At 37.9% G+C, this 20,103-nt stretch overlaps 1 protein-coding gene across 4 annotated transcripts in view; it reads left to right on the forward strand.

Moving 5' to 3' along the window:
* FRMPD4 (FERM and PDZ domain containing 4) overlaps positions 1-20,103 on the forward strand; it is a 407,661-nt gene that overhangs the window by 134,709 nt on the left and 252,849 nt on the right. Inside the window, exon 1 of one of the 4 annotated variants that reach the window (XM_026850967.1) lies at positions 6,863-6,887. The exons of the other annotated variants lie outside the window; for them this stretch is intronic. The gene's annotated coding sequence lies outside the window, so the exon portion shown is untranslated. Of the gene's footprint in view, positions 1-6,862; positions 6,888-20,103 lie in introns of those variants that run through there. 4 annotated transcript variants of the gene reach the window in all.

The following is a 20,103-nucleotide window of genomic DNA, read 5'->3' on the forward strand; positions in this document are numbered from 1 at the left end:
AAAAAAAAAAAAAAAAAGGCAAACAGAAAGCAAACAGAGGCAAAAAAAATTTCAAATGGCAAGAATAGTGAGTGTTGGACTAGATGCTTGGAGGTTCTGGGGAACAGATTGGAAAAAGCTCTGTCTGGATTGCTTTGGAACAGGGCTTGGTCTACCTGACCTCTTCAGGTCCTCCTTTATGCCTTTTTTAATTTTTTTTTTTTTTTTTTTTTAAGATTAGGATTTGTATTCCTTAAGGATCTATACCCTTTGTAAGTCCAAATTTAGTGTGAATATAGGATACTGTAAATTCCTAGTTCTTTATTTGCAATAAAATTTTGAAGGCTGGTAAGCCCTGGTGTTGTATTTTAGTATTTACACTCTCCAAATTTGGTTCACTTTTGTGCTGTTTCTGCTTCTGTATGCTGAAGGAATAACTGTTTACCTAATGGAATGGTTTCCTACAAAGCAATCAAGAAACAATTCCGTTTCAGAGGCCAGTTCTGCTTCTTCACTTAATCTCTTTTCAGATGCACCTTCAGAGTACAGGTAGTGTTAACAAGGAGATGACTATCTGGCAAATGCCAATTTAGGGGCATAAGATGCATTTACATTCAGTCTGGGAATATATTTGCTGCCTGTGAGTCAGCAGTGTCAACTACTCAGCAGAAAGCGATAAAATAAAAAGGACAGAAGTGACAAAATGAGTGCAAATTATGTAATCAATGTTTCTCCTTTTATCAAAATAGTTATTTCAAACCTTAATGAGCTTTGCCAGCCAGTGGTAACATTTTGAAGTATTATAGTAATAAGCATTCATTCCATTTTGTTAGTTTTGATATAGAATTAATTTTCAGTAACACTATATTAATATCTAGATGACATTTATCACAGCTACTAAGTAGTAGAAATAAAAAGGTTAAAGATAGATTTTAAGATCCGCATGAAAAGAAAAGCCTTTTTATTATATGAAATGAGGTAATATCAGAGAAATATATTGTTACAAGATGGAGATCCCTTGGTCCTGTGTAGAAAGGCTGGCTGACTTACGGAAAATGGGATATCTGTTTGTAATGGAGCTATGTGATCCTATGTGGTTTATTACTGCTAATTTATTTATCTTGGCACTGATTTGTATGCCTTAGCAATTCTAAAGTTTTGCAGGACCATTACATCATATAGGTTAAACTCTGTATAATATAGGCTCTTTCTGACTTTGTGCAGCCTCCTTCTTCTTAACTACCTTACCTCTACTTACCATAGAGTGCAGCTTCTTAGAAGTGTTTGGTCTTCATTTACAGACATGGAAGGACAAAGAAGCCACATTTCACTCTAACTTCATCAGTAGTTAATGACCCTCATTGCTGAAAAATGTAATTAAGCTCTATTTCTAATATGAATTTGTCTGGCTTCAGTTTCCAGGCATTGCCTCTGGTTTCTGCTTCAGAGCTCCAATACTTAATTCTTAGTGAGATGTTTATACTCTCTAATGAAGTCACCTTTCAATTCTCTTGTTTTAAACTAATCAGACAGCTCTTTAACTCTTGCTGTAAGGCATTTTCTCTAGCCTTGTGTTATTACTGTATCTATATGAATCGTTTTGGCTTTATTGTTATAAAAAGGTTTAAAAGAGAACTGCACATGCACTGTTAACATCTGCCTCCCCAGTGCAATACAACATACAAAAATCAATACTCTTGCTGTTTTCCTGTTGATTTATCAAAGGATTGCTCTGTGCCTCTTCTTTTCTGTTCATCCTCCTAGGAGCTCAGATTCACCTACTCCCTAATTTTTTTGGAAATATTCTTCTTCAGAACGTGTAGAGTTCTACAGAATATGTTAGAGTATTTTATGTCCAGCTATAAACTTTATATTTGCTGGAATAAATTAATTTTGCCTCAAAGCCAAGTCATTAGATGATTACACCAAGTGCTAACCTTGCCAGACGGAATTTTTCAGATTTTCTTACTGTATTTGTTGACAGATCATTGGTGAAAATGCTGAACATGGTTGGATCTGCACCTCAAGTAGAAATGTATTTTCACAGTGGCAGCTATTTTTATGACTTTATATGCTTAATATAGTCTGCATAGTGCTTTCTAATCAAACTGTTGGAAGTGAAACCTCCCCCAACCCCCTCCTGTACTTCCTTTTTAGAAAGAAAATAACAGTTAGCTTTCCTTCCATAATACTTATTTGGCTTTCCTGAAGCCTTTCATGCAAATTTAGTGAAACGTGAGGGAATCTGATAGGCACAGTGCCCAAGGGTATAGGGTTTTTTTTGCTTGAGAAACAAATAATACGTATTTGTGAATTGCTACTAGTTGAGGTTTTCCTTTATTTCCTAATATTACCCATGCCATGACTGCTGATGACAAGATGTCAGGCAGATACCAGAGATGTTGGATGCAACAATGTTTGTATTTAAAAAAAGGTTATTTTTTATGAATTCTAATGCTGTTTTAACTGCTGATTGCTAGAGATCTCTTGCAAATGTTTTTCAAATTTAAGTTCCTTGCAATAAGTTTTTATTTCCAAATTTTTTTGTATGTTTATATTATCCTCTTTTCTAGTTTGACTTGGTTACATGCAGGATATACCTGTTGGTAACAAGCATGGTGATCCACGTGTTTTTAGGTTCGAAGTTATGGATAACTTCAGTAATTGCGGTTGTAGACAATCTTATTTTGGGATTGTATCATCTGATGGCTGTTGCTATAAATGTATTTAGTTATCTACATCATACTTAGATGCAATTTACATTGATTTCTCTGACAATTAGATGCCTCAGTACTTGAGGAAGATGGTAGCACTTCTATATTTTGTCTTATGTTTTAGTGGAGGTATTTCTAAGTACAGATTTATTATATGGTTTGGTGAACTAGAGGCTGCCTTATCACTATATTTCTTAAACTTTGCAATGTTTTAATCTGACCTGTATAAAACATTCAGAATACTTCCATTAATTGCAGCATGCATCAGAGCTCATATTTAAAAAAAACACCTGAAGTTGCGTTTGAAAACTGCCTTGTGATAATTGCACTGGCTAACTGCCCTCACTTTAAGAATAAAAAAATTCACCACCAACTGTTCTCTGTTTTGAATTTGTCCAACTTAATCTTTCAGCTATTAGGTCTTGTTTGACCTTTGACTGCTCTACTGAAGAGTTTGGTTTGAAGCCTTTGTTCCCACAGGTACATACTTTCAAGCAGGAACTGAGCTGCTCAGTAACTTCCTTCTTGGGGTAATAAATAAAGTGCTCTTACTTGGTAGTGAGAGGCATTGTTTTCAGTCTTAGTAATTTTTAAAATTAATTTTTGTTTTTCAACATTTTAAATTGTGGATATCAGTAGGGACACGTGACCTGTCATACTGGTGCCAGAGGCATACTACAATCTCAGTTTTTAACCCTCTTTCTGTCTAGATGTCTAGAAAGTTATGCTAGTCTTTATGGTTTCATGCCTGTCTAATTACACACTGTAATTCCATAATTCCCAGTAAACCCAACACTTTCATATGAAATTCCCTTGTATTTGTTCCTGAACAGGTAGCTTTTCATTGTATTTGTCACCTGTGTTGATGTCCTTCAAATGCATGAGCTAGATCTGTCCATCAGTGGCATATCCTTTTCCTGTTTATCATTCCCCCGTCCCGCTGCCAGCTGTGGCTTGTATCAGCAGCAAGTGTTTGTCTTCTGGGTCACTGGTAAACTGTTAAATAACAAAGGGCCAAGAACTGTTCTCAGTGGGTCCTACTTAGCTATGATTTTATGTTAAATAAATGTTTTTTTAAAAATTAATTTTATTATATTGGTAAATTACTTTTTTTTTTAAATTGAAATAAGAAGTAGATTAATAATTTGTCTTTGAAAATGCCAGATAGATTGCATCAATGCTTTTTTTCACAGTAGTATTACATTCACCTTTTTTTTCTGTGGACTTCCTGTATACGTACATCAATTCTAATGCTGGCAGCCATAGATTTATTTATGTAAGTAATTATTTAAGAATTTACTGGCTTAACATCTGAAATTGCTGTCTCAAAACTAAGATTAATGAGAAAATCCTCATTCCAGTGATGCTCAGAGCAAAATTTCCACTGACTTCTGTGGGGTCCATATTTTTACATACCCGGGCCGACGTTTGTGGAACCTGCGTATCTCGAGATTCTAAATAGCATATATATCCAGGTGTTTTTTTATTTAATAATTTAATTTATTGAACAGTTTATTCTAATACTAATCTAGGAAAATAATAGGTCTCTACCTTCCATGCTGGCCTGCTAACAAATAGTGTCTTAAGAAATACTTTGCTTTGTTAAGTATTTGAATGTTATAGCTGAAATTGGGAGACCTGGGTAAAACATCTGCCTGCCCTTTCTGTGCTGAAAGCTACCTTGTCCGTTCTCTTGTGGTTGCAGAACAAATGTAATGTATAAGTGCAGATGAGCAAACAGGGTTGTGTTGCAGTGACTGATGTAAAGGCATTCTCAGTGGGGTCCGTAACTTTCTGTCAGCGCCTACCTGGGTGTTACAGTCCCTGAAAAGTGGGACTTGACAGGTTGATTCAGGGAAAAGCTATGCTTGTACTGCTGCTGGGGTTCAGTCCTTGCAAGGGGCAGTTTGGCGTTCCTGGGGGAGCTGCCCAGAGCTGTCGGGGAGATGGGTGATTCCAGGGATGTGTCTGCTGCCTGTCCTTGGAGGTGGAGGAAGGAGGAACTGTGCTTGACATACCTCCAGAAGGTGGAGGCCAACACCTTGATGGACAGTTACTGGAGCCCTTTTCTTGATGGTAACTACACTGGTTGTGTAGTTTGGTCTTTTTAAAGTGTTAAGGATGGTTTCCCATACGTTGCATGGCAGCCTACAAATTGGGCCACTGGGGTTTGACTTTTCCTTCAGCAGAAGTGGATTGAAACCCATTTGCCCCTTTTGCAGGGGAGACCCTGCTGTTGTTTACGGGCACCTGAAGGAGGAAGGGGAGGAGGATGCCTTATGTTCCTTCATGTGAAGCTGGAAAATAGCAATAAAAAAGGCAGGTCTTGCAGTCAAAGGGGGAGCAAGTCCATTTTCAGCATGCAGAACGTATTCCATAGTTTATTCAGTGAACATGTAATAGTTTATTTAACAACCTGGTTTAGGTTATATCTTTTGACTATTAAATAACTTGAGGTTTGTTATTAAACTGCAGTTTTGCTTTACTGCAGTAGTTGGTCTTCAACAATTTCTTGTAAATGCATTTTCACATTTCGCAGCATTTTATGATGGTTATGCCTTTTTTAGTCCCACATGCGAGTAGAAATGCTTCATAAGGTTTAGGGTTATTTTCTTTTTTCTTTCAGCATTCCTGCAGATAACCATCACTCTTAAGATAAAGAATTATATTAAACTCAGAACACTCTTTCTTCCTATGCTTTTTAAAAAATAATTTATAAATGTTTTTATATAAGTTGCTATTTTCAATAATTCCCATAGATTTGTTACTGACACACTTCACGTTTTTAAAATTTTGTAATTGCTAGTTTGTAAGTCATTACCATTAATTTCCCAGTTCTGTGTTGTGTTGGAAAAAATGTCTTATCTCTATACTTACAAAGAACTTAAAGCTGTAGGTACAAAATCTGTGAAACCTCTCCACTCATCTTTTGTTTCTCACATTTAATTTCTTTTACCTGTTTTACAATTTACTTGTAATTATACTCCACATTAATACTTCACTGCTAATTGCTTTAGTAGTGGGAGTCACTTATGTGCTTCCATGTGGATCGATGCTGACTACTACAGTAGGGTTATTGTAAAGAAAGTAGGTGCTTAATTTGGGCTACTTTCCCTTAAACGTGTCTGCTTGCAGGAAGGAGGTAGAATAGGGAAACACATTCAGTTCATTTATGCCCATATCTCATTTTTTCCCTTGGTGTCACAACTTTGGCCATACCTGTCTTTGGAATTTGCACCTGCAGCTCAGATTGTGCTCTTGTGTATTTTGTGCTGTTCCCTAACATTTGGATATGAAGTAATGTGTTATCAACATGCAGCACAGGAATATTAAGAAGTTGGAAGCGAGAGTGAACATTACTATAAAATGGAAGCCACCAGAAATGTTTGGCTCGCTAGTTTTTGTTTTCTTTATCCTTTTTTCAGTTGGCCCTGCTATTAAGCATATTGAAATGTGTTACCAAATTTAGCATTTGATTTCAGTGACAGACTCTTTGCCTCAGGATTCAGCATGTAGCTTGCTGCTGGAGATGTGGGCTCTGAATGCCTGTATTTAGGTCATTCTTAAGTACACCGGAAAAGCCCAAGGAATGAGAAAGCTTCACTATTGTCTCAGTGTAACTTTTACTCTATGGGTCATCCTCCCACCCTATGATTAAGTACAGGTATTTCTGTCACCTTGTTTTGGTTTGTTGTTGTGTGGGTTTATTTGTGGGTTTTTTGGTTGTGGGGTTGGGATTTATTTGGTGAGGGCTTTTTTTTTTTTTCCCTTTCTTCTTTTGTTTTAAACTTTTGTACTATCATTATCTATACTATCTGGAGGATAGAAAAAAAACCTTCCAGTTGGGAGCAAAAGGTCTGGTACATGCAATGAGATAACTACCATTCATAAACTTTCACAGAGAGCTCTGTTAACCAATTATTTATAAACTCTGGCCTAATAATTGTGTTTAAAGGAACAGTGTTTAAATTTTTATTTCTCAGATAGTTACAATCTTGAACGTATTTCTAAAGCTAAGGCTTTGTGCATAATATGCACACAACATTAGAGCATAATATTTATTGGTTTTGTAGGTCCAGAGGGGGGAAGAAAGGTGCAAAGTAAATGTCATGAAGGCTGTCTAAATTACTTCATCTGTTGAGGGATGAGGGAACATTTTCATTTTAGAACTTGTGAGGAATTTTTCTGAGAAGAGTAAGTATAGACTGAGATACGTAAAGATTCAGTGTTTGTTAGTAAAAGCCATGTGGAGAAATTGCTGATTTTGGGCTGATAGGTCGGCTCTGGCAGTTCTTTACAACCTGTCAAGCTTGTTTCCTGCTAATTGTACATGTTCCAATTATGTTAGAGGGAAATTTAATTGGAATAATTTTAGAAATTGTATCCAGTAAGGAAGAGTTAGGGAAAACAGAGTTTTAAAATTGGTATGTAGCAGCAAAGCGTAAAGCAGGGAATGTGACTCTAGGGCAGTTTTAAGTGATATCCCAAGGCAGGCAATCTGGGCATGGGCACAGCGACTTTTCTCAAGGCTCTGTTGGACTCCGTGCATCTGCAGACCCCATGTTTGTTGTTTTTTTTTTTTCTGGGCATCAGGAGGGGTGTGTGGTGTGGTTTGTTTTGTTTTGTTTTTTTCAGTTTGCAAATTTCTCCTGAGTTCAGCTGACAAAATTCATTATGCCACAGTGAGAGGAAGGTTCACAGGGTACAGGTATAGGTGAGGCTGCGTTTTGGCTCGTTGTGTTTGAGCAGTGGTATGGAAGAAGGAGAACCCAGGTTGACTTTTTGGATTACTTGTGTGGTTTTGGGAGGAAATTTCTAGAGGAAAGAAAACATTATTTGCAGCAAATCTCTTTGTACATTTTGGGTCAGTGAGGCAGTAGAACTTCTAACACCATTAAATCTTCTAAAAACAGTTTATCTTTCACAAAAAAAAAAAAGTTGTATCTTTCATATGGTTTCAGTAGACTGGGTGCTAAGGTGTTTTACTGCCCTGTTTAGAATGGAGGCCACAAAACAGCTTTGTAGAGGTGTGACAGAGGTGCGGGATACCAGTCCTATGCTAAGCAGAAGTTGACTTGATTTTATTAATGCAAGGGAAAGCATTTTTAAATGCACTGTTTGAATTCTTTGTCTTGGGTTTTGATTTTTAAAGGATTGGTTAAAAATTAATGACATTAATAGATAATGCAGACTCCTTTTGGCTAATGCCTTCTTTAGAAGCTATCACCCATTAGCTAGGAGGCATAGGAGTGTGTCCATGCTTACCTGCTACAGTCCTGAAAATGAATTCAGTTAGAGGTGAGCAACCTAAGTGCTATGATAAACTGTTTTTTGGTGTAACAGGAGTTTGTGTGCCTGTAGAGGATGGTGACCCATATTGAGAGGGTGATTGTCCAGTCTGGGCAGCCTTGACTCTTGGAGAAGGGAAGTGTCACCAGCTGGCTTATCTGTAGTCCTACCAAACTATAGGACACTGGTAGCACGTTCATTTTAAGCTGTTATTCACAGTTCCTTCCTCTGAATGGCACATGGTGGGGACTGGGAACAGTCTATCACAATATGCTGTTTGGAATACGTGTTTTAAATTACTGAGCCATAATTTAAATCTCCCTGAAGCCAAGTGTAGAACTTAATAGCTATGCAGTTTTTCTCTTTATGTAAGTTCCTTGTACTCTCCTTTCCCCTTCTTCCTTGCAAACAAAATAGAGGATGATGAACAAAATTGAAGAGTGTGCTTTGGGAAATGGAAAGCAGGAGAAGTAGATAGATAGCTAGTTGGTAGTTGGGGTTTTTTTTGTTAAACCCTCCCCCCAGTATTATAACTGAAACATTAGAGTAAAATGTTTTTGCAAAACACTGTCTTAAAGTTAGACACTTATCCAAGAGCAAAATAAGGAACTACCCTTTTTAGACAGTAAGTCATCTAATAAGACAGACTTATATGACATACTGCTTTTAACTGATAAATTGAATAAGCAGTTATAGTTTTATCTCAGGATTTAAATAAGATTTATATCAAATGTGTTATCACTAGTAAATAAGGAGACATTTGTTTTGATGCTGTGTAATGCAGTGATTTGCATGGTGTGCTTCCTCCATTACTGCTTCTTTTACCTGTTCTATTACTGCGTTACAATCCCTTGGGTTTTGTTACTTCATTCAGGATCATGAAACTCATTAAAAAAAATACATGTGCATACATCAGTTAAAAGTATAGGCTCTTATGCTTATATTCCTTATACCCTTTTTGTCATATGTTTTAAAGGAGTGAGCAGCAGAAAAGAGATCAAAATGAAAATTGGGAAGCAATTAGCTAAAATTCTTTTAATGAGAAAATTTGAATTAATAAACATACTGTTTAACTGAATTCTTGTTTAACACCAATCTCTATTTAAGTATAGTTTAAATGTTAAGAATAGATAAACAATAGTGAGACTAAAAGGGAATATGTTTCATAAATGTGGATGAGAAGATAGTGAATATAGTCATTGTGGAGGAAGATAAATAAAAAATTGAAAATATATATTTATTTAATACAATGAAACTTAATATTTGAAACAAAGAATAAAATTCAAACTCTTAAAAAAGAAATTCAAGTGCTGGAAGTCTTATGAGTGTAGGAGCACTAATATACCCAAGAGAAGTCAAGACAGGAGGGTCTGTTTAGAAGAAATGAGGAGTTATTACAGCAGTGTTAATTCAGATATATCTAGTGCCGGCTATGTAACAAAACAAAAGATAACTCTGGAAAGCTTGTTTGCTAGAGGAAGCCTTTACTTCTAAAGGCAGTAGCAGAGAACTCAAGTACATTAAAGATCAGCTAGAGAATGTCCAGATTTAGCCAGGTACATCTCATCTCAGCACAGGGATTGTATAAAGGAGAGGAAGATATTTTGCCTCTTTGCTGAGGGGAATTGAATCCTTACCTCAAACTGCTCTTGCAAAGCTGGTAGTATTTTTTAAATTATTATTTTTAGTCATTAATCAGATGCATCAAAAACTTGCTATCTCTCTTGTAGCCTATGTCAATACTTTGAACATTTTACTGCAAGTAGGTTGTTTTTCACTTTTTACCGCTTTCCATGCTAAAACCTAAATTTTGTGCACATTTTAGTCCTACCTTCTACAGCTGCATTATATGGTAAGTAATATGTTCAAGAGCTTTCAAAGCTTGGCTCTAGCAAATTTGGTTTAATCTTTGACAAGCCTAGAAGTTTGAATGCCCTATCTGTCTGTGGTCAGATTGTGCTAGGTGCTTCTTGTATATGCATCTGTGTAAAGATGTGAATTGCCTGACTTCAGTAATGCTCTCACGCCAACTGGCTGCCCATTAAGTTATGAAATGCTGTGTGGCATGTTTCTCTGAGGAAATGGACTGCCTCACTTCTGACTGTGTTCATTCTTTTTTATATGAATAGATCAGAAGCTTTAGTAATAAATAGCCGATTTCATTTGCTCATTGCTGCACCTCTAGACAGATGGCATTGATCTTCTTTTGACCAATACATTATAGGAACTGTAAGACCTAGTGATTAGTTACCATCAGAAGAAATTTAGTCTAGTTATCTGTAGATAAATCCTGAAATGTTTGGCCTCTGAATGTGTACTTTTTCCCTGGTACTTACATTATGGTATGACAGTGGAGACTCTTTTTTTCTTGTGCAGAAGTAGCTTTCCATCTTGACTCCTGTTTCATAATAGGTATTTGTATCTATTTTTTATTTAGCTATTCAGACTGATGCTGGGGTACTGAATATATGTATCTGGTATTTCTGAGTAGCTTTGTTTCTGTGGTGTTGGGAACATAATTCAAAAAATTCTCATATAGCGGAGCTTGTGTATAGGCTCATTTGCTGTCATGTTTCTAAAGAAATAGTGAATTTACAGAATTTATAAGAAAAATTCTTCTACATTTCTGGAAAAAAAAAAAAGCCATTATAAAGCTTCTCAACACTGATTATTGCAAGATGACACTGAAAGTTTGAATGTTAAGCTTTGATGGTGTTTCTTCTGAGTATAAATGAAAAGTTAGGCATCTTAATTGTGTAACAGAATGATAATAACTAATCCTTATGTTAGCTAACCCCCCAACAAGTACAAGCGCATAACCATAGGAAAAGGAAAATGCTGGTTAAATGCAGGGCCTTATTCTTTTCCCACTGTGCTAAATTTCCAAGGCATACTTTTTTTAGAAACTTTGAGAAATTAGTAAAAATTGTTCTCTTCTATGGCATGTGTGCATAAAATGAAACACGTTTTTTCATGTTAAGTATGTCGTGTTACATTCAGAGTTGGGGGAATGAGGATGAGGTCTCCACCGCAAAGAGAATGAGTAACATTCACAGCAAGAAGTGAGCTATATAAGTGGTAGATCACTAATGTTTTTATTAATAATAACATAGGAGTCTCATGTGACTGTTTTGTACTCTTTACTTTTGTATATCTTCCTAAAGACAGAATTGAAGTATGATTTTGTTTTCCTCTTATAAACTTACATAAGATACAGCAGGAGAAAACATTTTCAGGTAAGTTGTTACTGCTTTTGCTTTCATCAACATAACATTTACAGATGTTGCCTTATATCCTTATGGCACTTGGAATGTGTAACAGAAATAGGGCATTTTACAAAAGTAGATAAAATTTTGATATTAATTGCCAGAAGACGACCCGAATGTAAAGTTGCCAGATGGTATAGGGAATTAGCATAAAATATACCTTTTGCACCTGCAGAGCAATCAGACTGTCTTGACATACAGATGTAATTAGGAGGTATTTGAATTAACTTGTGCTGTGTTACTTGGCCTGAAGGAGGTTATGTTGGGTAAAACTCTGCACCTTGTCTTGCCTCACGTTGGAAGATAATTCTACTTCTGTTCATTTTTTTTTTGTTGTTTTTTTTTTCCTACCAATTCGTATCTACTGAAATCTCCTCTCTGCTTCTAAAAAAGTTTCCAGACTGACTAGAGAATTTTGGGTGCCCAACTTGCATTAAGATGTGATTTTTGAGAAGGAATAGCTGCTCTGTATTTTCTGAAAACTGAGTCTAAAGTCATGTAAGTTGAGTACTTAGAATTTTTTTTTTACAGTGTTTTCCCTTGATCATCAATGTATAAGAAACCCAAAACATTTTTACACCAAGATTTAATACTTCCAAATTAATTAATTTCTTAAAAGGACAAGCTAGGTATTTTTACTGTCTGTTCAGGAGCTGATGGATTGTGAAGGAAATGTGAGCACTGTCGCTGTAAAGTAAGTACCAGGCGGTGTGCAGTGTGAGCACTTCTCAGTCAGTTGTGCTTGGGGTGTGGGCATGGAGCTGTACATGTGCCAGTGCCCTCTGCTCTGTGGTCTGATTGCCTGGTGAAGAGCAAAGACCCTTTGTTTCATCCCCCCAGTGCTCAGCGTAGCACCCATTGAGTGAGAACAAATGGTACATCATTCAGTTTGTCTACACCTGTGGGTGCTTCATGATGCCCAAAGATGGCTGTGGTGCTGCATGAACCTCTTGCGTGGAGCCACTGAGCGTCACAAGAGCCAAACTGGGACAGCATTTCGGGACTCTCTCACACCATAAAGAAGGTTCAGAAGTCATCCGGTAACACTGCAGTCTTAAACCTTATATAACACAGAAATTGCCCTGACTCTCACTTTTCCTGTTTGAGAGTTCTTGGAAGCCCTGGAGAATAAGAGATCATTGATAGTCCTTCAGTGGAAAGACAGCGTGGACCTTTGGTCAGCGTAATGACACCTGCTCAGGAAAACATTAAATAGTGAGTGAAGGCTGGCTGTGTAGTCTGTTCTTTCCCGATCCATGTCTTTTGATGGCAGACTCAGACGTGTGCCAGGGGCATGGGAAGGGGACTGCACTGCCGTGGGCTTGGCAGTGGGACTTGCTAAGGCCTTTTGCTGCCCAGTGCTGTTGTGTGAAGTTGGTACTGCTGGCCCTACCCCAGCTTGCTTGCCCTCAGTGCATCATCCTCCTATGTCAGGAAGTCCAAGACATGCAGTCAGCATCCCATGCAGGGTCTGGAGGCTTGGGGAAGAAAGCAGAGACAGGCTTGGGAACAAACCCTAAATCGTGTTTCAGTAATTGGCATCAGCAGTGGTTACCAGCTGTCCCTATGTGACCCGCCTTCTTCAGGAATGTACCTGTGACTTCCTCTGCCTCCCTTACAGCTTTGTGTACCTGTGCCATGCCTTATCAACACACAGCCCAGGTGTGCTCCAGTACGACATAAAATAATGTGTACAAGTTACCCTGAGTTGACCTTACTAGGTAGATCATTTAAAACTTACAGAGATGCTTATTCCCTTTCACCATTAGATGGAGCAAAGAACTGTTCTCCCCCTCTAAGCCTGGGAGCTGAGAGGTCTTTGCTTAAGCTCCTCCTGGGAGGGAATAATGCCTCAGAACTGTTTTTGCTTCAGTTCAGAAGAATGAAATGACCAATGCAGAATCCCAGTGTTTTTTACCATCTGTTTAAAGTTGCAAAGCTAAGTATGTGGTAAGTGAACTGTCTAGTGAAGTGGCTTTTGCATGCAAGCTCAGTCTTTCATGCATGATTTAACCCTCTCAACTTACCTGAAAAGTTCACCCAAAATGATCAAAGGGATAAATAATCAAATGCTTATTTTTAAGAAGTGACATTTCCCCATCAGGAAGTGAGTATATCTGATGCCCAAGACTTAAACTGTTAACCTACTACATTGAGAGATGTAGTTCTTGTGATTTGCAAATCATTTTCCATGCGGCATCTTTACATACTATAAAACTACACTTGATATCTTGTTTTGTGTGATAGCTGCTTTTTAAAATGTACTTATCTCTCCATTAACTCTTGCTATTCTTTAGGTGTCTTTAAGAGGGGAGGGAATGGACATGGAAAGGAGCAGGATGAAAGCCTACTTGTGCTTGGCTGTGGTTGAAGTAGTCTTGTGTTTTTGTATGTATATACATCTCCCAGTGCATTGTGTTCATTTTGCAAGGACAGTTGCTTGTTCAAAATAGTATATATTTCTGGCTGTTTTTTTCCCCTGAAGCTTGAGTTGCATCTGGTAGGCATGGAGTTATTTATGCTTTCAGTTAGAGACTGAGAGACAAGTTTGGTACCTGGCTCCTAGCTAAGCCTGTTCACTCTTGGTACCTGTCAATGTGTAGTTTGTTCCTCCCAGTATTCGTTTTTTCCTGTTTGTGTGGTTTTGTTTTCTTTTTTCCTCTGCTGAGCAAGTATTTGACAATGAATATTTGATGCTGTAAATAGTTATTAACTTGCAAAGCCACTGGAGTCTCATACCTACAGCACATCCTGCAGGAAGACTGATGTAAAACTGACTTGAGTGTGTGAATAATGGTCAAATGTAAATCTTGTTGCGTTCAGCTTGTTGAACCTTATTTGCAAGTTCATAGTCACACTGTATTATAATAATAATCTAGCATATTTTTCTATTCATATTACACAGCATTTATTGAGATGGTATTGCATTAGACATTCTACATTTTTTATGAGGTAAAAAGGTTATGCCTTTTAGCAAGGCTTTAGAATTTTAAGATGACCTGTTTTAATTTGACTGTCTACTTAATTCAGTAAGAAATGGCATAATTACTTACAGTTTTGTTTTGAGTAAAAAAGACATGAGTTGCTTTTGCAGTCTTAATGGTGGTTGAACCTCTTCAGGGTTGTCAGATGTCTGTGGCAAGGTGGGATCTTGTTCTGTGGAGAAGGTGCACCTGCTTGACGAGAATTTTTGCACAAAGCTCTGCAAATTTGTACAAAGCAATTCCAGGATAGAGGGTTTTTGGAGAATGAAACAAAGATGCTATGAGATTTTTTGCATAGTTCAGTGTTTGGACATAATCTAGTTCATTATTGCATTGACTGTTAGTAATGTAGAAAGGTCACTTCAGGCTTAAAAAAGGAAGGCAATCTGTGGATAGCTGTTTTCAATAGAGGCTTCCATTGCAAACTCAGATTTTAAGTGATTTATTTTGCAGACATTATTAGAGCTTCAACTCCTCCAGCTTTTTACAACACCAAACATTTAAAGAACATTCAGGTTAACTGCTTATTCATAGAAAAGAGTCAGTTGCCTATGAATCACTGTAGTGAATATTCAATCTAGTCTTTCCCTCCCTCTCTGCCCTCTCTTGGAGTCTAATGTGCGGTTTATTTCATTCCAAAGTCTTCATGGATCACCTCTACATCTGTAGCTGGTCTCTGATAAGTAGCAAGAACACCTGTTTGGTGATGCAAAAAGAATATTATACTATAGTTATATTATACAAAACGGTTCATAGAAAATTTCTGAACATGTTTTTGATCTGATCTTTTTTGTTTGTTTGTTTATACAATTATTATCTGCTACTGAAAACTGAAGGATTTAAAACATTGAACTAGAGTAGCAAACATGAGTACTTCAGTCAGCTTTCCTTTCTGTAGTAGGTGCTGTGCAAGAATTCTTTTGGTTTGCCAGGTGAACTGAAAAACCTGATTTTATGTAGTTCAAATCCAGAACTGTGAGTGTTTTTGCTTTTATTTATTTATTTAATTATCCTGTCTGCAAATATTTCAGACACTTCATTCTGTGGAAATAACAGAATCTTCTTCCATGCACAGTATGGTGCAGTGCCCAAGGCATTCATTTGAACTCCAAATTCACATCTGTTATCTAACATGTTTTGAGCAGAAATTTGACAAATAGTTATCCAGTGTTTTTTTAGGGATGAGTGAGGTGGGTTTTCTCTGTTGTCGTTTTGTTTCTGGAATTGTGCTGTGGGAGGGAGGGTGCAACTTCAGATGAAGGTATTTCTACAACTTGATCTGGATTCATGGAACTTTCTTTAGAGTGATTGAAACTGCATATTTCTTCCAGTGTATGTCAAATAGTAAAATGACCTTTCTATCCTTAAAAATAACTCTGTTCCCAAGGTAGCTGATAACTCTACCCTGTGGGAATAAGCCTAAGAATTCCAAAATGACTTGGCATTGTATCTCTGTTTAAAATAAAAGCATTCTTTTAAAACTTGTGTGTTTTATATAGACATGTTAGTTTACATTCATATTTTTGTTTGTTCATCATTATGTATGTAATAAAAGCACTACTACATCCACAAGCTGTCTACACCGTATGTGCATGCTGTGCACCTATTGAACTGAAAGAAGTGGAAATTTTAAAGACTTACTTATGGTAATGTAACAGGGCTCTTATGAAAGGGATAACCTGTTATAAAACATTTTTAGACCATTTGATACAACTAGCAGTGAGCTGGGGAGCTGTGTTACTGTTGAAGTAAAGGCTTCTGACATGATGTTTGCTTGCTAAAGGCTTCCAGTAGCCACTGGCCTTGTGCAGTCCGTGGAGTGAAGTTTGCTAGTAAGGATGAGCAAGCACATGGTCACTGGGAGGAAGCAGTGTTGCTGGTAAAGCCAAATCAGCTTCATTTTATCCATAGAAGGAGATGTTCAGATGGCAGAGAACAGTTTTTGAACAGTTCGAGGGGAAACAGTAGATTTACTGTTGATTTTGAGTTTAGGTAATCTAATTACTGGCTGCAACTGAACAGTAAAATGATTGTGAGATTTTCAGCTGTTTAATGGGCATTTTCTGGCTGCATTCAAAAACTCCATGTATTTTCATATTGTTCATTACTCTGTATGTTTCATGTATTAGAAACTATAAAAAAATTTTAGCCCTTTCGCTTTCTTATTTGTTCTGTACAAAAAATAAAAAAAATAGCCCTGCCTTTTGCAAAACATCCTGGTAGTATGAAACAATCAGTAAACATTTTTTTCCCCCTGATAATTCCAAAATTCAGCAGTTCTTTTCATTTGCATCCAGAGCTATTATAGGTACTCTTGGTTGCTTTAATGCACTAACCTTAAAAATCCATGAATTGTAAATAACAACACACAAGGGCTGCTTCTCTTCTGGGTTTCTGCTTAGCCTTAAATAAACCGATGTGGATGTGAGAATGGAGGTAGTGTCAAGTACAGATGTCCTTACTGACAGCAGTGTATATCTCTGATGGCCACTGTTGACAGCAGTGGATTAACTGCACTGGTTTTATCCACTGATAGAAGCTGGGTCTTTCCATTTTTATGATACATAGAGGTTATGTACACTGAGAACACTACTGTGAAAGAATGAACTTGGCTGTGATGAGAATTGTGAAGATGAGTAACTGTTACTAAAATTGACTTTTTGCCTCGCTCGTTACTTAATGGGGGCTCTATTGGAAATCTCCATGCCAGAAGCTGCCAATACATATATTTCCAGTACGATCTGATAGATCTGATTTTTTTTTTTTTTTTGATCCTTTGTTTCTGAGAACTATAGGGTGTATGCATTTTATCCCCAGATAAAGCTACAAAAAAATCCCACCCTCCTTAAGATGAAGGAAAGGACACAAGATGCCTGCTTATCTGCCTATTAGAATGCTTACTTTGATTTCTCTTTTTTGAAAAAATATATAAGGAATGAATGTTTATTGGTTAAATGTTTGAGTTTTCGCGTACATGTTTCTGTAGGGACTTCCCCAGGGTGAATGGCCTTTATCCACAAGTTGTGGAACTGTTGGGTTGTTTGTGTGTTATCAAGTGGCTCCCTGAGCTGATCTACTGGTTTGATTGAACAACATCAGAACCTCAACATCTCCTTTCTGCCTTCAGGGTTTGATGTATGAGTGAGAGGAAACAGGAGTTATTCTTTTATGCTGCTATTGGAATTAATTAATCTGAAATGTGCTGTACAAGTAAAATAATATTTTAGCTTACCTCTTTCTTCTTTGCCTCCGTTGGTATTTCATGAGAACTGTTGCCTACAGCTGGGCAGAGGGGTGCAAAGAAAAGAGGAAGACTACTGATATTACATAAGCATAGGTTTACCGTGCAGTTGATGGAATTTTAACATATTTTATGAGCGTTCTTGTCCTCTCACTGCTATTCTTAGTGATGTTGCCGTATGTGGAACTGTAAACCATACATAATCTCTGCAGAGAAGATGTTAGCTCCTAAATTACTGAAAGTAGAGAGCAGCCTCTTGGATTGTAGTGTGGCTGGATTAGCTGTGAATTACTGAGGAACTACAAAACCAGATGTTTGTTGCCCAAGAAGCAAAAGGGTTTTGGTTTTGTTTTTTAAACACATCTGTCATGGAGAGAGCGCCAAAAACCTTCCAAACATCCCAAACGTCTAGGTGTGCCATTTGTCAGTTTGCTATTTAATGCACCAGAGGAGCATCAAGCTTTTAGGTGGGGAAAGAGGGAAGGTCTTGATGCTGAAATTGGAAAAGCCATTAATATTGTGACATAAGTGACCTGCAGTGTACTTCTTTCATAATAGCTTTCATGCTAAAGAGATGTGGTCAATAGAAGAAGCAATAGATCTTGAATGTGAATGGACATAGCCATCCACTACAGATGTAAAAACCTGTAAGAGGTTTTTATTGTTAGTCCCAAAAGTAAGTCCTGGAGCACTACTGCAAATTGATGTAGTGATGCCTAATCAGAGAAAACCTTCTGGGCCACAAAGTGCTTGGAGGCACTGGATTTTTTTTTTTTTTTCGTTCTTTCTTTCCAAGGGCTTTAAATGTGGCTGTACCTTTGCAAAACAGCCATGAGCACCTTCCAGACCTGAAACAGTTGGGCTCTTTAGGGTGAGCTAATCTCGGAAACAAAAAGCGAGTAGGTTCCTCATGAGAGGAAGGATTTGAAAGGCCAAGCTGGAGCTGGCATGCAGCCTTGATGCTGGCAGGCCTGGCTTAGCTCCGTGTGCTGCGCTGGGGCGTTCATCACGTGGCGAGGGAATGAGAGCTGGAGTGCTGCCAGCTGAGACTCTTTGGAGAGAACAATGGCCTTGTGAATAAGCAGGACCACCATGGAGGAGTGTTGTGTTTTGTTTTGTTTTTTTCCTTTACCTTGTTGAACCTTTATCTCCATTGAACTCTTTCTGTACCTGGCCCAGCTGCAGAGATGAAAGCTATTGGCAATGTGCTGGTCTTGAAAGAGAAGTGTAAGGGAGGCAACAGGGCTGGTTATGATTTGCATGTTACATTAGTTTATAATATTCCCTTCTGAAGGCCTGAGTACATGTACAGGCCGCATAAACAATGTGTGAACAATAAGTACCTGGGAATTCATAGCTTTGCTTGGTCCACCTGTAGCAAAAGTAGTCTAACGAGAATTGAGGTAGTGATAAAAGGAAGATATGGGAGCCCAGGGTCAGAACAGTGAAGCTGTTGGTGAGGTCAGCCCGTGCCCATGCTTTGTGTTCAGAATAGCCATGTGCTTTCTAATGGTTTCACTTTGTTCTGCTGTGCATATCCACTCTATTTATGTCCACAGAAGCACACGTTGTAGCTTTTGGGTTATTCGTGATAGTTAATGATGGTACATAAGATAGGGTGAACTTTTTAGGGTTCCCCCTGAGCTTTCTAAATGCTCCCTTAGGAATTTGTATCTAAGGTTTCCATTCAAACTGTCTTTTTCATGATCTGAGGATCAGTGTTTGGGGTGTTCCTTTTAAGGACATAGTGATTTCTAGATTGGTAATTTCTGAAGTGCAAGTTTTGTTGAGAATATTTAGAATTTATTCAAGAAAGAAAAGGAGTAAGCCTTGGCATACAAAGTTGTTCTTGTTGTCAAAGCCCTCTTACAGTCTTCCTCCCACCTTCACTTGTGTAGCCAGCCTTGTTATTTCTCATTTCTTGGCTTGGTGTGTTCCAGTTTCATTATTTGTGCAGCTTAGGCCTGGCAGTCTTCCACTGCCATTAAGAAGGTTATTTGTAGACCTGCAAACACTAAACTTTCTGCTTTGAGGATGGTCTTACATTTATTTTACTCTTATTTTCTATAAATTAAATCCTTCACTGGATATGTAATACCTGTAATTAGAGTGTCCTGTCTACTATTTATACCTCACTAAATTCAACAAGGCCAAGTGCAAGGTCCTGCACATGGGTTGAGGCAATCCAATGCAGAAATACAGGCTGGGTGAAGGACGGTTTGAGAGGAGCCCTGTGGTGAAGGACTTTGGAGTAGTAGTGAATGGATGAGTAAGTCTGAGCCAGCAATATGCTCTTGTAGCCCAGAAAGCCAACCGTATCCTGGGCTGCATCAAGAGAAGTGTGGCCAGCAAATTGAAGGAGGTGATACTCTTCCTTTAATCTGCTCCCATGATACCACACCTGGAGTTACTATGTTCAGCTCTGGAGTCCTCAGTACAAGGTATACATGGACTTGTTAGAGTGGGTCCAGAGAGGCCACAAAGATGATCAGGGCACTGGAGCACCTCCCCTGTGAGAACAGGCTGAGAGAGTTGGGTTTGTTCAGCCTGGAGAAGAGAAGGCTTTGGGGAGACCTTACAGCAAGCAGCCTTCCAGTACTTAAAGAGGGCCTGCAGGAGAGATGGGGAGG

Source organism: Athene cunicularia, assembly GCF_003259725.1.
Source record: "Athene cunicularia isolate RWA chromosome 1 unlocalized genomic scaffold, athCun1 chr1_part1, whole genome shotgun sequence".
Taxonomy (NCBI): Eukaryota; Metazoa; Chordata; class Aves; order Strigiformes; family Strigidae; genus Athene; species Athene cunicularia.